The sequence below is a fragment of the Podarcis erhardii genome, assembly GCF_964252035.2.
Source record: "Podarcis erhardii genome assembly, chromosome: 3".
Lineage (NCBI taxonomy): Eukaryota > Metazoa > Chordata > Lepidosauria > Squamata > Lacertidae > Podarcis > Podarcis erhardii.
In genome coordinates, this window is record NC_138507.1 from 14,781,241 (window position 1) to 14,795,140 (window position 13,900).

Consider the following 13,900-nt stretch of genomic DNA (forward strand, 5'->3'; position numbering starts at 1 on the left):
TAGTAAAATTGTAGTAAAGTAGTAGTAAAATGATCGTAAAACAGTAGTGAAGTAGTAGTATAATGGCATTAAAGTAGTAGTAAAATGGTAGTAAAGTAGTGAAACACAGTAAGCAGTAAAGTAGTAGTAAAGCGGTAGTAAAATGGTCCAATAGTAAAGTGGTGGAATAGTAGTAAAATAGCTCTAAAGTAGTAGTAAAGTTGTAGTAAAATTGTACTCAAGTAGTAGTAAAATGATAGTAAAGTAGTAGTAAAGTAGTAAAATAGCTCTAAAGTGGTAGTAAAGTTGTAGTAAAATTGTACTAAAGTAGTAGTAAAATGGTAGTAAAACAGTAGTAAAGCAGTAGTAAAATGGTAGTGAAGCAATAGTAAAATAGTAGTAAAGTGGTAGTAAAGTGGTAGTAAAGTAGCAGTAAAGTGGTAGTAAAGCAGTAGTAAAGTGGTAGTAAAGTAGTAGTAAAGTGGTAGTAAAGTGGTAGTAAAGCGGTAGTAAAGCGGTAGTAAAGTAGTAGTAAAGAGGTAGTAAAGCAGTAGTAAAGTGGTAGTAAAGCAGTAGTAAAGTGGTAGTAAAATGGTAGTAAAGTGGTAGTAAAATGGTAGTAAAGTGGTAGTAAAGTGGTAGTAAAATGGTAGTAAAGCAGTAGTAGCTTTAAAGTGGTAGTAAAGTAGTAGTAAAATTGTAGTAAAGTAGTAGTAAAATGATCGTAAAACAGTAGTGAAGTAGTAGTATAATGGCATTAAAGTAGTAGTAAAATGGTAGTAAAGTAGTAAGATGGTAGTCAAGTAGTAGTAAGATGGTAGTCAAGTAGTAGTAAGATGGTAGTCAAGTAGTAGTAAAGCAGTAGTAAAGTAGTAGTAAAACAGTATTAAAGTAGTAGTAAGAATGACCTCAGAAGTGTTCGTTGTACAAAAAGGCGCCATGTTGGTAGCCTCAATCACAGAGGTTTTTCCAGTTGTTTCCATATAAAGTAGTGGGGCGGGGGGAAAGGCTTCTCAGTGTTTGATGGTTGATCCCTGTTTACACTATAATAATAATAATAATAATAATAATAATAATAATAATAATAATAATAATAATAATAATAATAATAATAATTTTTTATTTATACCCCGCCCTCCCCAGCCAAGGCCGGGCTCAGAGCGGCTTACAAACAATAATAAAAACAAGATGAATGATTACAACTTAAAAACAAAAATAAAATACAACATTAAAATAATGGAACATTAAAATATTAAAATGTAGCCTCATCGCAGGAGGAGAAGGAAAAGAAAGGGGGGGAAAAAAGAGAGAGAGGGAGGGAATCAAATTGGCTCCAAGCCAAAGGCCAGGTGGAACAACTCTGTCTTACAGGCCCTGCAGGGCCCTGGTCTCATGAGGCAGAGCGTTCCACCAGGCCAGAGCCAGAGTTGAAAAGGCCCTGGCTCTGGTTGAAGCCAATCTAACTTCTTTAGGGCCTGGGACCACTCGGGTGTTGTTATTTATGGACCTTGAGGCTCTCCGTGGGGCATACCAGGAGAGGCGGTCCCGTAGGTACGAGGGTCCTAGGCCGTGAAGGGCTTTAAAGGTCAAAAGCAGCACCTTAAATCTGACTCCACCGGGAGCCAGTGCAGCTTGAAAAGCACTGGGTGAATATGCTCCCATGGCAGAGACCCCGTGAGGAGCCTCGCTGCAGCATTCTGTACCCGCTGGAGTTTCTGGGACAGCTTCAAGGGCAGCCCCGCATAGAGCGAATTACAGTAGTCAAGCCTGGAGATGACCGTCGCATGGATCACTGTGGCCAGGTCGGGGCGGGAAAGGTAAGGGACCAACTGCTTGATGCGGCAAAGGTGGAAAAATGTCGCCTTGGCTGTTGCTGTAACTTGCGCCTCCATGGAAAGGGAGCCATCAAGGATTACACCCAAACTCTTAACGGAAGGCAATGGCACTAATTGGGCCCCCGCAAGAGAAGGGAGTTGGTCCCTCATCCCCATGCCACCCCGACCTAGCCATAGGACCTCTGTCTTCGAAGGATTTAGTTTCAATTGGCTCCCACGAAACCATCCAGCCACAGCTTCCAAGCATCTGGTCAGTGTGTTCGGGGCCGAGTCAGTGTGGCCATCCATCAGCAGATAGAGCTGAGTGTCATCAGCATATTGGTGACAGCCCAGCCCAAAGCTCCGGATAATCTGGGCAAGGGGGCGCATAAAGATGTTAAAAAGCACCGGGGAGAGAATTGCGCCCTGCGGCACTCCACACACCAAGGAGTGGCGCGACGACATTTCCCTCCCTAGTGCCACCCTCTGTCCCCGACCAGAGATAAAAGAGCACAACCAGTTACGGGCTATGCCCTGTATCCCCACGTCTGCAAGGCGGTGGTCCAGAAGATCATGATCGACCATGTCAAAGGCTGCTGACAAATCTAAAAGGATCAGCAGTCCTGACCCGCCTCGATCCAGTTGTCTACGGAGATCATCTGTTAGGGCAACCAGAGCCGTCTCCGTCCCAAAACCAGGACGGAAACCGGACTGAAATGGATCTAATGCCGATGTTTCCTCCAGAAACCTACCAAGCTGTTCAGCAACCGCTCTCTCAATTACCTCACCCAGGTATGGAAGATTTGAAACTGGGCGGTAATTGGATAGGTCTAAGGGATCTAATGAAGTTTTTTTTAAGAGTGGACACACCACTGCTTCCTTCAATTCCCCTGGGAATGTCCCCGTGTCAAGTGACAAATTGATAATTTCAACCAGGGGGGTCCGCACAACATCTGGACACTCCCTAATCAGCCAAGACGGGCACGGATCAAGGAGGCAGGTGGTGGGCCTACCAACTTGGAGGAATCTATCCACATCAGTAGGGAGTATCCGATCGAAATGGTCCAACACTGGACCTGAAGTCAGTCGAGGGGCCTCCAGTTCAGTCACTGTATCTAAATTGGCAGGGAGGTCACGGCGGAGCAACAGGACTTTCTCTGCAAAAAAACTCGCGAATGCCTCACAGCTGTGGGTCGAATTTGTGCTTAAATTTGGTTGTCCTCTTAAGGACGTTATTGACCTAATTATTTTAAAAGGTTATGCCGGGTGAGAGCTAGCGGATGCAATGGAAGCTGCAAAGTAAGATTTCTTAGCAGCTTTCATAGCCATCTCATAGGCTTTCATAAGCGTCCTATAAGATGTTCTTGAGGCTCCGTCACGAGTCCGTCTCCATACTCGCTCTAGCCGTCTGAAATCCCGCTTCATTTTCCGGAGCTCCTCAGTAAACCAAGGGGCCCGGTTTCGACGGGGTCGCAGAGGGCGCTTAGGCGCGATCTCATCAATGGCTGCCAAGAGCCGGTTATTCCAGTCCTCCACAAGGTCATCTAATGAGTCGCCAGGAGGAGCAGGGTTCCGCAAGGCTTGTCGGAATCTATCAGGATCCATCAGTTTTCGCGGACGAGCCCAAATAGGTTCGCCACCCGAGCCGGGGAGGAGCGGGAAGTCTATCTTGGCTTTCAGAGCGTAGTGATCAGACCATGGCACTTCCACAGCAGGGAGCATGATCACATCTATGCCAGCCCCAAAGATCAGATCCAGCGTGTGGCCTGCTTGATGAGTGGGGCCCAAAACAACCTGGGAGAGCCCTAGTGTTGCCATGGAATTCACTAGGTCCAGAGCCTGTGAGGAGGGAGCGGCATCGGCATGGACGTTGAAGTCTCCCAAAACCAGTAGGTTTGGGAACTCCAAGGCCCAGCCCGCCACCACCTCCAGCAGGTCTGACAGGGTGGCTGCAGGTGTGCTGGGTGGTCGGTACACCAGCCAGACAGCCAAGCTCTCCTTGGTGCCCCACACGAGACCAACACATTCAATGCCGGAGATCGCCGGTGATGGCAGAGCTCTGAAAGAGCAATCCTCCCGGAATAACAACGCTACTCCTCCCCCCCGACCCACAGTCCGCGATTGATGGAGGACAGAGAAACCTGGGGGTGTTATCTCATGTAGGGAGACTACTTCGCCTTCCCGTACCCAGGTCTCCGTCACGCAAGCCAGGTCAATCCCCTGCGAGACAAAAAAGTCACGCATGGTGGCGGTTTTGTTGCCTATGGACCTGGCATTGCACAGCACCAATGACGGAGGTGTGTAATCCTTGCTCTCCCTCCCCTCATCCCTTGGGATGGGGCGTAGATTGGAAGGGGTTCGAGGATCACTGCATCTCGAAACCCTTCGCCGATAGAGATATCTAGCCCCACCGCCATGCCTCCCTAGCCCTTCAATTGTGGAAATCCCAGATCCCATACTAGCCTCCCCAATAGATGGGTAACATCCCCTCAATAACAAGTCATCCTTGGGCCAGGACTCATGGGTCAAAGTGGTATGGGAAAGAGGTGGAGGTCTGATAGGGTAAGTATCCCTAGAAGATAAAACCCAACCAACCGCACCCCAAGCGGGGGGGACAGTCCCATGGTATTTCATTAACCCTCTCCCTCCTGGGTTAATTGGAGGATTGTTGGTTCTATCTGTGGCTGTGGAAGTATTAATGAGGTATGTGTTATAAAATGTGGATCACTGGCTAACAAAGAGCCAGATTCAAATTCGGAAGATCTGTCCATCCTGTCTCGCCAGGAGTACAGTAGAGAAGGCTGATCATTCTGGTAAGTTTTTGGAACATTGGGCAAAGGTCCAGATGTAGATTTGGTGCTGGATATCTACAGATTGTCAGCAACATAGAGTTCTTTATGTGTTGTTGCCATAGAAATGTCAGAGGCGCCAAATTCCTCATCTAATTTATGTTAAATTATGTTAAAAAGTACACCAGAATTTAGTGGTATTGGATACTTTGGGTCCCAAAATGTCCCCGCCAGCAGTGGCTGCATAAAATCCTTTAGTCAGAACTGAGCGATGGGCAACACACTGTCTTGTGTCAGGAGCTGTGTGAGGAGCCAGTAGTTAAAACTGAGGTGAGGACAAAAGCAAAGGGCAGTATATACAATTAATAAAATAGTAACAATACTATTTGTTACTATAGACAAGCATGCCATTGTTCAGGAAGGTCTACTCTATTAATAGGGGTATAAATAGTAAAGTAGTATAAGCAGTAGTAAAGTGGAAGTAAAGTGGTAGTAAAGCAATAGTAAACCAGTAGTGAAGTAGAAGTTAAGTAATGGTAAAACAATAGTAAAGTGGTGGAATAGTAGTAAAATAGAAGTAAAGTAGTAACGCAGTAGTAAAATAGTAGTAAAATGGTAGTAAGGCAGTAGTGAAACAGCAGTAAGATAGTAGTAAAGTAGTAGTAAAGCGGTAGTAAAATGGTCCAATAGTAAAGTGGTGGAATAGTAGTAAAATAGCTTTAAAGTAGTAGTAAATTTGTAGTAAAATTGTACTAAAGTAGTAAAATGATAGTAAGGTAGAAGTAAAATGATAGTAAAGCAGTAGTAAAGCAGTAGTAAAGCGGTAGTAAAGTGGTAGTAAAGTGGTAGTAAAGTGGTAGTAAAACAGTAGGAAAATGGTAGTAAAGTAGTAGTAAAGTGGTAGTAAAGTAGTAGTAAAACAGTAGTAAAGCAGTAGTAAGAATGACCTCAGAAGTGTTCATTGTACAAAAACGTGCCCTGTTGATAGCCTCAATCACAGAGGTTTTTCCAATTGTTTCCATATAAAGTAGTGGGGCGGGGGGTATGGCTTCTCAGTGTTTGTATGTTGATCCCTGTTTACACTATTATGTTAAAAAGTACACCAGAATTTACTGGCGTTGGATATTTTGGGTCCCAAAATGTCCCCGCCAGCAGTGGCTGCATTAATTCCTTTAGTCAGAACTGAGCGATGGGCAACACACTGTCGTGAGTCAGGAGCTATGTGAGGAGCCAGTAGTCAAAATAAGGGATTTCGGTTACATTATATCTTACCGGCCCAGTGGTTTTTCCTACTTTCTTCAGTAGGCACCATTTTTGAGTGAATGGCCGAAAGTCAGATTTTTGCTGAAATTGTGACCCCGGGGCTTAGGGATTTTTTTAAAAAAATCTTTTTCTGCCTGTTAAGTTGTCGAGGGCTGATTTCTTTTCCTGTGATAAAAAGCCTTCTGTTTCGACCGCCAAACCTCTCAGGGGAGCATTTGCAACCGTTTGGCAACATTTTTGAGTGAATGGCCGAGAGTCAGATTTTTTTTTTAAAAAAAAATTTTTATTACATTTTCAATTTACAGGAAAGGAAAAAAGAACAAACCAAAAAAGAGAAAAAAGAAAAATAATCCAACTTTCAAAATGCATTTTTACGTTACTAACTGGACTTCCCCACATCTCCCTCACCCTGCGTTCTTTACAATAAACATATCAGCAAATTATTACCTTGTTTCGTATCTTGTTTATATCTTTCAAAATATTTTACTTCTAAATTTAAAGTACCTTTTGTCAATTATTTATACCTTAAAATAATACATAAAATAACTTTAAATTTCAACTTTTTCTTGCTTATAACTTAATTTTCTGTTTTCCCAATCTAGTTGCAGGAGCTAAAATTTCCAAATCATGCAGATTCTTAACATTCATACAACTTATAATGTTTTTGTAAATAGTCCTTAAATTTCTTCCAGTCCTCTTCCATTGTCTCTTCTCCCAAATCTCGGATTCTGCCAGTCATTTCAGCCAGTTCCATATAGTCCATCAACTGCGTCTGCCACTCTTCCAGCGTGGGAAGATCTTGTATCTTCCAATATTTTGCAATGAGTATTCTTGCTGCTGTAGTTGCATACATAAAAAGTGTTCTATCCTTCTTTAACACCTTTTGGTCCACAATGCCCAGGAGGAAGGCCTCTGGTTTTTTAGGAAAGGTGTACCTAAACACCTTTTTTAACTCATTGTAGATCATTTCCCAGAAGGCCTTCACTTTTGGACAAGTCCACCAAAGGTGAAAGAATGTCCCTTCAGCCTCCTTACATTTCCAACATTTATTATCAGACCGATGATATATTTTTGCAAGTTTGACTGGGGTCATGTACCACCTATATATCATTTTCATAATATTCTCCTTCAGGGCATTACATGCCGTGAATTTCATTCCAGTGGTCCATAACCTTTCCCAGTCTTCAAACATAATGTTGTACCCAATATCCTGAGCCCATTTTATCATGGCTGATTTGACTATCTCATCCTGGGTGTTCCATTTAAGCAGCAAGTTATACATTCTCGAGAGTACCTTGGTCTTAGGTTCTAACAGTTCTGTCTCTAATTTCGATTTTTCCACCTGGAATCCTATTTTTTTGTCCAACTTAAAAACCTCTTGAATTTGAGCGTAATGAAACCAGTCTTGCACCCTATTCTTTAATTTTTCAAAGCTCTGCAGCCTCCAATTGTCTCCAGTTTTTTCTATTATTTCCCAATATTTCGGCCATCGAGAGTCAGATTTTTGATGAAATTCTGACCCCGGGGCTTAGGGATATTTTCAAAAAAATCTTTTTCTGCCAGTTAAGTTGTCGAGGGCTGATTTCTTTTCCTGAGATAAAAAGCCTTCTGTTTCGACCGCCAAACCTCTCAGGGGAGCATTTGCAACCGTTTGGCACCATTTTTGAGTGAATGGCCGAAAGTCAGATTTTTGATGAAATTGTGACCCCGGGGCTTAGGGATTTTTTTAAAAAATAATAATTCTGCAGTTTAAGTTGTCGAGGGCTGATTTCTTTTCCTGTGATAAAAAGCCTTCTGTTTCGACTGCCAAACCTCTCAGGGGAGTATTTGCAACCGTTTGGCACCATTTTTGAGTGAATGGCCGAAAGTCAGATTTTTCATCAAATTGTGACCCCGGGGCTTAGGGGTTTTTCAAAAAAATCCTTTTTTTCCGGTTAAGTTGTTGAGAGCTGATTTCTTTTCATGTGATAAAAAGCCTTCTGTTTTGACCGCCAAACCTCTCAGGGGAGCATTTGCAACCGTTTGGCACCATTTTTGAGTGAATGGCCGAAAGTCAGATTTTTGATCTAATTGTGACCCCGGGGCTTAGGGATTTTTTCAAAAAAAAAATAAAATAATCTGCAAGTTAAGTTGTCGAGGGCTGATTTCTTTTCCTGTGATAAAAAGCCTTTTGTTTCGACCGCCAAACCTCTCAGGGGTGTATTTGCTTCCGTTTGGCACCATTCTTGAGTGGTGGAATAGTAGTAAAATAGCTTTAAAGTAGTACTAAAGTAGTAGTAAAATTATTGTAAAACAGTAGTGAAGTAGTAGTAAAGCAGTAGTAAAATGGCAGTAAAGTAGTAGTAAAATGGCAGTAAAGTAGTAGTAAAATGGTAGTAAAGTAGTAGTAAAATGGTAGTAAAGTAGTAGTAAAGCGGTAGTAAAGTAGTAGTAAAGCAGTATTAAAGTAGTAGTAAGAATGACCTCAGAAGTGTTCATTGTACAAAAAGGCGCCATGTTGGTAGCCTCAATCACAGAGGTTTTTCCAGTTGTTTCCATATCAAGTAGTGGGGCGGGGGGAAAGGCTTCTCAGTGTATGATGGTTAATCCCTGTTTATTCTATTATGTTAAAAAGTACACCAGAATTTAGTGGCGTTGGATATTTTGGGTCCCAAAATGTCCCCGCCAGCAGTGGCTGCATTAATTCCTTTAGTCAGAACTGAGCGATGAATATAATCAATCTGATTTCAATGCTGCCCATCTGGTGATGTCCATGTGTAGAGTCGTCTCTTGGGTTGTTGGAAAAGCGTGTTTGTGATGACCAGCTTGTTCTCTTGACAGAACTCTATCAGCCTTTGCCCTGCTTCGTTTTGATCTCCAAGGCCAAACTTGCCAGTTGTTCCTTTTATCTCTTGCCTCCCTACTTTAGCATTCCAATCCCCTATAATGAGAAGAACATCCTTCTTTGGTGTCACTTCTATAAGGTGTTGTTAGTCTTCATAGAATTGGTCAATTTCAGTTTCTTCAGCACCAGTAGTTGGTGCATAAACTTGGATTACTGTGATGTTAAAAGGTCTGCCTTGGATTCGTATCGAGATCATTCTATCATTCCATTCTATGTATAACTCCATACCATCCAACATTTCTCCCATGAACATAGGGATGTCCTAAGGAAAAGCAGGATAACATCAGAAACCAGGACAGCTTCAATAAATCTGGGACTGTCCCGGGAAAATTAGGGACAACTGGAAGGTTTGCAAAAGTGGGGAAGTTAAGATCAAGGAACAAGAGAGAAGTCATGAGTGAAGGACAAGCCAAAGGAGATTTTGAGGGAGGAGGCTTACTGGTTTGTTCTTGTTCTTGTTTTTATTGTGTATTTGATGTTTTTTACCTTGCATTTTTAAGTTGTAAACCAACCTTAAATCTACGGATGAAGGGCAGTATATACAATTAAGAAAATAGTAACAATACTATTTGTTACTATAGACAAGCATGCCATTGTTCAGGAAGGTCTACTCTATTAATAGGGGTATAAATAGTAAAGTAGTATAAGTAATAAAGTAGCAGTAGTAAAGTGGAAGTAAAGTGGTAGTAAAGCAATAGTAAACCAGTAGTGAAGTAGCAGTTAAGTAATGGTAAAACAATAGTAAAGTGGTGGAATAGTAGTAAAATAGCAGTAAAGTAGTAGTAATGCAGTAGTAAAATAGTAGTAAAATGGAAGTAAGGCAGTAGTGAAACAGCAGTAAGCAGTAAAGTAGTAGTAAAGAGGTAGTAAAATGGTCCAATAGTAAAGTGGTGGAATAGTAGTAAAATAGCTCTAAAGTAGTAGTAAAGTTGTAGTAAAGTAGTAAAATAGCTCTAAAGTGGTAGTAAAGTTGTAGTAAAATTGTACTAAAGTAGTAGTAAAATGGTAGTAAAACAGTAGTAAAGTAGTAGTAAAATGGTAGTGAAGCAATAGTAAAGTAGTAGTAAAGTGGTAGTAAAGTGGTAGTAAAGCTGTAGTAAAGCTGTAGTAAAGCAGTAGTAAAGTAGTAGTAAAGTGGTAGTAAAGTGGTAGTAAAGCAGTAGTAAAGTGGTAGTAAAGTAGTAGTAAAGTGGTAGTAAAATGGTAGTAAAGCAGTAGTAAGAATGACCTCAGAAGTGTTCGTTGTACAAAAACGTGCCATGTTGGTAGCCTCAATCACAGAGGTTTTTCCTATTGTTTCCATATAAAGTAGTGGGGCGGGGGGAATGGCTTCTCAGTGTTTGTATGTTGATCCCTGTTTACACTATTATGTTAAAAAGTACACCAGAATTTACTGGCGCTGGATATTTTGGGTCCCAAAATGTCCCCGCCAGCAGTGGCTGCATTAATTCCTTTAGTCAGAACTGAGCGATGGGCAACACACTGTCGTGAGTCAGGAGCTGTGTGAGGAGCCAGTAGTCAAAATCAGGGATTTCAGTTAGATTATATCTTACCGGCCCAGTGGTTTTTCCTACTTTCTTCAGTAGGCACCATTTTTGAGTGAAAGGCCGAAAGTGAGATTTTTGATGAAATTGTGACCCCGGGGCTTAGGTATTTTTTTCAAAAAAATCTTTTTCGGCGGGTTAAGTTGTCGAGGGCTGATTTCTTTTCCTGAGATAAAAAGCCTTGTGTTTCGACTGCCAAACCTCTCAGGGGTGCATTTGCATCCGTTTGGCACCATTTTTGAGTGGTGGAATAGTAGTAAATAGCTTTAAAGTAGTAGTAAAGTAGTAGTAAAATTGTAGTAAAGTAGTAGTAAAATGATCGTAAAACAGTAGTGAAGTAGTAGTATAATGGCATTAAAGTAGTAGTAAAATGGTAGTAAAGTAGTAAAATGGTAGTAAAGTAGTAGTAAGATGGTAGTCAAGTAGTAGTAAGATGGTAGTCAAGTAGTAGTAAAGCAGTAGTAAAGTAGTAGTAAAACAGTATTAAAATAGTAGTAAGAATGACCTCAGAAGTGTTCGTTGTACAAAAAGGCGCCATGTTGGTAGCCTCAATCACAGAGGTTTTTCCAGTTGTTTCCATATCAAGTAGTGGGGCGGGGGGGAAGGCTTCTCAGTGTTTGATGGTTGAGCCCTGTTTACACTATAATAATAATAATAATAATAATAATAATAATAATAATAATAATAATAATAATAAATAATAATTGTCAGGGGTTCAGGGAGAGAGACGCAGAGTGAGGGGGAAGGATTCCAGACTGACGAGGAAGAGGATGACAATGACCCAAGATTGTCCATGAGTCCGTCCAGTGAATCGGAGGACTCCCAAAAGGGAGCCCCTCTGGTCAAGCCAAGGGGAGCTAGAGGGGGAAGCAGTCAGGAGCAGGGAAACGAAGGGGGAACCCCCAGTGGGAGTTGGAGAGCGAGACCGGCTGCTCCGCTGGAACGGAGTGAGGGGGGAGGAGTGACCAGTGTGTCAGAAGGAGCAGAACAGGAAGCAGAGAGGGGAAGGAGATCAGGGCAAAACGTCCTGCCGGAAGGGGAGGAAAGTAGTATTGAGGGGAGTGTAACTGTCGACAGGAAGGTCAGGAGCAACGTAAGCGCGCCAAGTTCAAAATGGGAGGCGCGCGGAAATAAAGAGAGTCCCGGGGAGGAGCCTGGTCCCAAAGCCCGAAGGAGGGGGGAGGAGGTGGCAGAGGATTCAGCCTCTGGAGAGTCCCGAAGGGAGAGAACACAGGGGGGCAGAAAGACCCTGCGGAAAAGGAAAGAGAGAAAGAGGTGGACCAGTACAAGCCTCTTAAACTGGTGTCGAGGCGGGAGTGACTCAGAGGGGACTTCAGCGGTCTAAGGGTAACAGACGTAGGGTCACGGACCTCGGATGTAAAGCTACTGATGTTCTTCAATAAAAGCTTTTGTACATAAGCTGGAGTGGACTTTGGTCTCTTGTGAGCTGGGACCACGGGTGACTCTGACAATAATAATAATTTTTTATTTATACCCCGCCCTCCCCAGCCAAGGCCGGGCTCAGAGCGGCTTACAAACAATAATAAAAACAAGATGAATGATTACAACTTAAAAACAAAAATAAAATACAACATTAAAATAATGGAACATTAAAATATTAAAATGTAGCCTCATCGCAGGAGGAGAAGGAAAAGAAAGGGGGGGGGGAGAGAGAGAGGGAGGGAATCAAATTGGCTCCAAGCCAAAGGCCAGGTGGAACAACTCTGTCTTACAGGCCCTGCGGAAAGAATTCAGATCCTGCAGGGCCCTGGTCTCATGAGGCAGAGCGTTCCACCAGGCCGGAGCCAGAGTTGAAAAGGCCCTGGCTCTGGTTGAAGCCAATCTAACTTCTTTAGGGCCTGGGACCACTCGGGTGTTGTTATTTATGGACCTTGAGGCTCTCCGTGGGGCATACCAGGAGAGGCGGTCCCGTAGGTACGAGGGTCCTAGGCCGTGAAGGGCTTTAAAGGTCAAAAGCAGCACCTTAAATCTGACCCTGTACTCCACCGGGAGCCAGTGCAGCTTGAAAAGCACTGGGTGAATATGCTCCCATGGCAGAGACCCCGTGAGGAGCCTCGCTGCAGCATTCTGTACCCGCTGGAGTTTCTGGGACAGCTTCAAGGGCAGCCCCGCATAGAGCGAATTACAGTAGTCAAGCCTGGAGATGACCGTCGCATGGATCACTGTGGCCAGGTCGGGGCGGGAAAGGTAAGGGACCAACTGCTTGATGCGGCAAAGGTGGAAAAATGTCGCCTTGGCTGTTGCTGTAACTTGCGCCTCCATGGAAAGGGAGCCATCAAGGATTACACCCAAACTCTTAACGGAAGGCAATGGCACTAATTGGGCCCCCGCAAGAGAAGGGAGTTGGTCCCTCATCCCCATGCCACCCCGACCTAGCCATAGGACCTCTGTCTTCAAAGGATTTAGTTTCAATTGGCTCCCACGAAACCATCCAGCCACAGCTTCCAAGCATCTGGTCAGTGTGTTCGGGGCCGAGTCAGTGTGGCCATCCATCAGCAGATAGAGCTGAGTGTCATCAGCATATTGGTGACAGCCCAGCCCAAAGCTCCGGATAATCTGGGCAAGGGGGCGCATAAAGATGTTAAAAAGCACCGGGGAGAGAATTGCGCCCTGCGGCACTCCACACACCAAGGAGTGGCGCGACGACATTTCCCTCCCTAGTGCCACCCTCTGTCCCCGACCAGAGATAAAAGAGCACAACCAGTTACGGGCTATGCCCTGTATCCCCACGTCTGCAAGGCGGTGGTCCAGAAGATCATGATCGACCATGTCAAAGGCTGCTGACAAATCTAAAAGGATCAGCAGTCCTGACCCGCCTCGATCCAGTTGTCTACGGAGATCATCTGTTAGGGCAACCAGAGCCGTCTCCGTCCCAAAACCAGGACGGAAACCGGACTGAAATGGATCTAATGCCGATGTTTCCTCCAGAAACCTACCAAGCTGTTCAGCAACCGCTCTCTCAATTACCTTACCCAGGTATGGAAGATCTGAAACTGGGCGGTAATTGGATAGGTCTAAGGGATCTAATGAAGTTTTTTTTAAGAGTGGACACACCACTGCTTCCTTCAATTCCCCTGGGAATGTCCCCGTGTCAAGGGACAAATTGATAATTTCAACCAGGGGGGTCCGCACAACATCTGGACACTCCCTAATCAGCCAAGACGGGCACGGATCAAGGAGGCAGGTGGTGGGCCTACCAACTTGGAGGAATCTATCCACATCAGTAGGGAGTATCCGATCGAAATGGTCCAACACTGGACCTGAAGTCAGTCGAGGGGCCTCCAGTTCAGTCACTGTATCTAAATTGGCAGGGAGGTCACGGCGGAGCAACAGGACTTTCTCTGCAAAAAAACTCGCGAATGCCTCACAGCTGTGGGTCGAATTTGTGCTTAAATTTGGTTGTCCTCTTAAGGACGTTATTGACCTAATTATTTTAAAAGGTTGTGCCGGGTGAGAGCTAGCGGATGCAATGGAAGCTGCAAAGTAAGATTTCTTAGCAGCTTTCATAGCCATCTCATAGGCTTTCATAAGCGTCCTATAAGATGTTCTTGAGGCTCCGTCACGAGTCCGTCTCCATACTCGCTCTAGCCGTCTGAAATCCCGCTT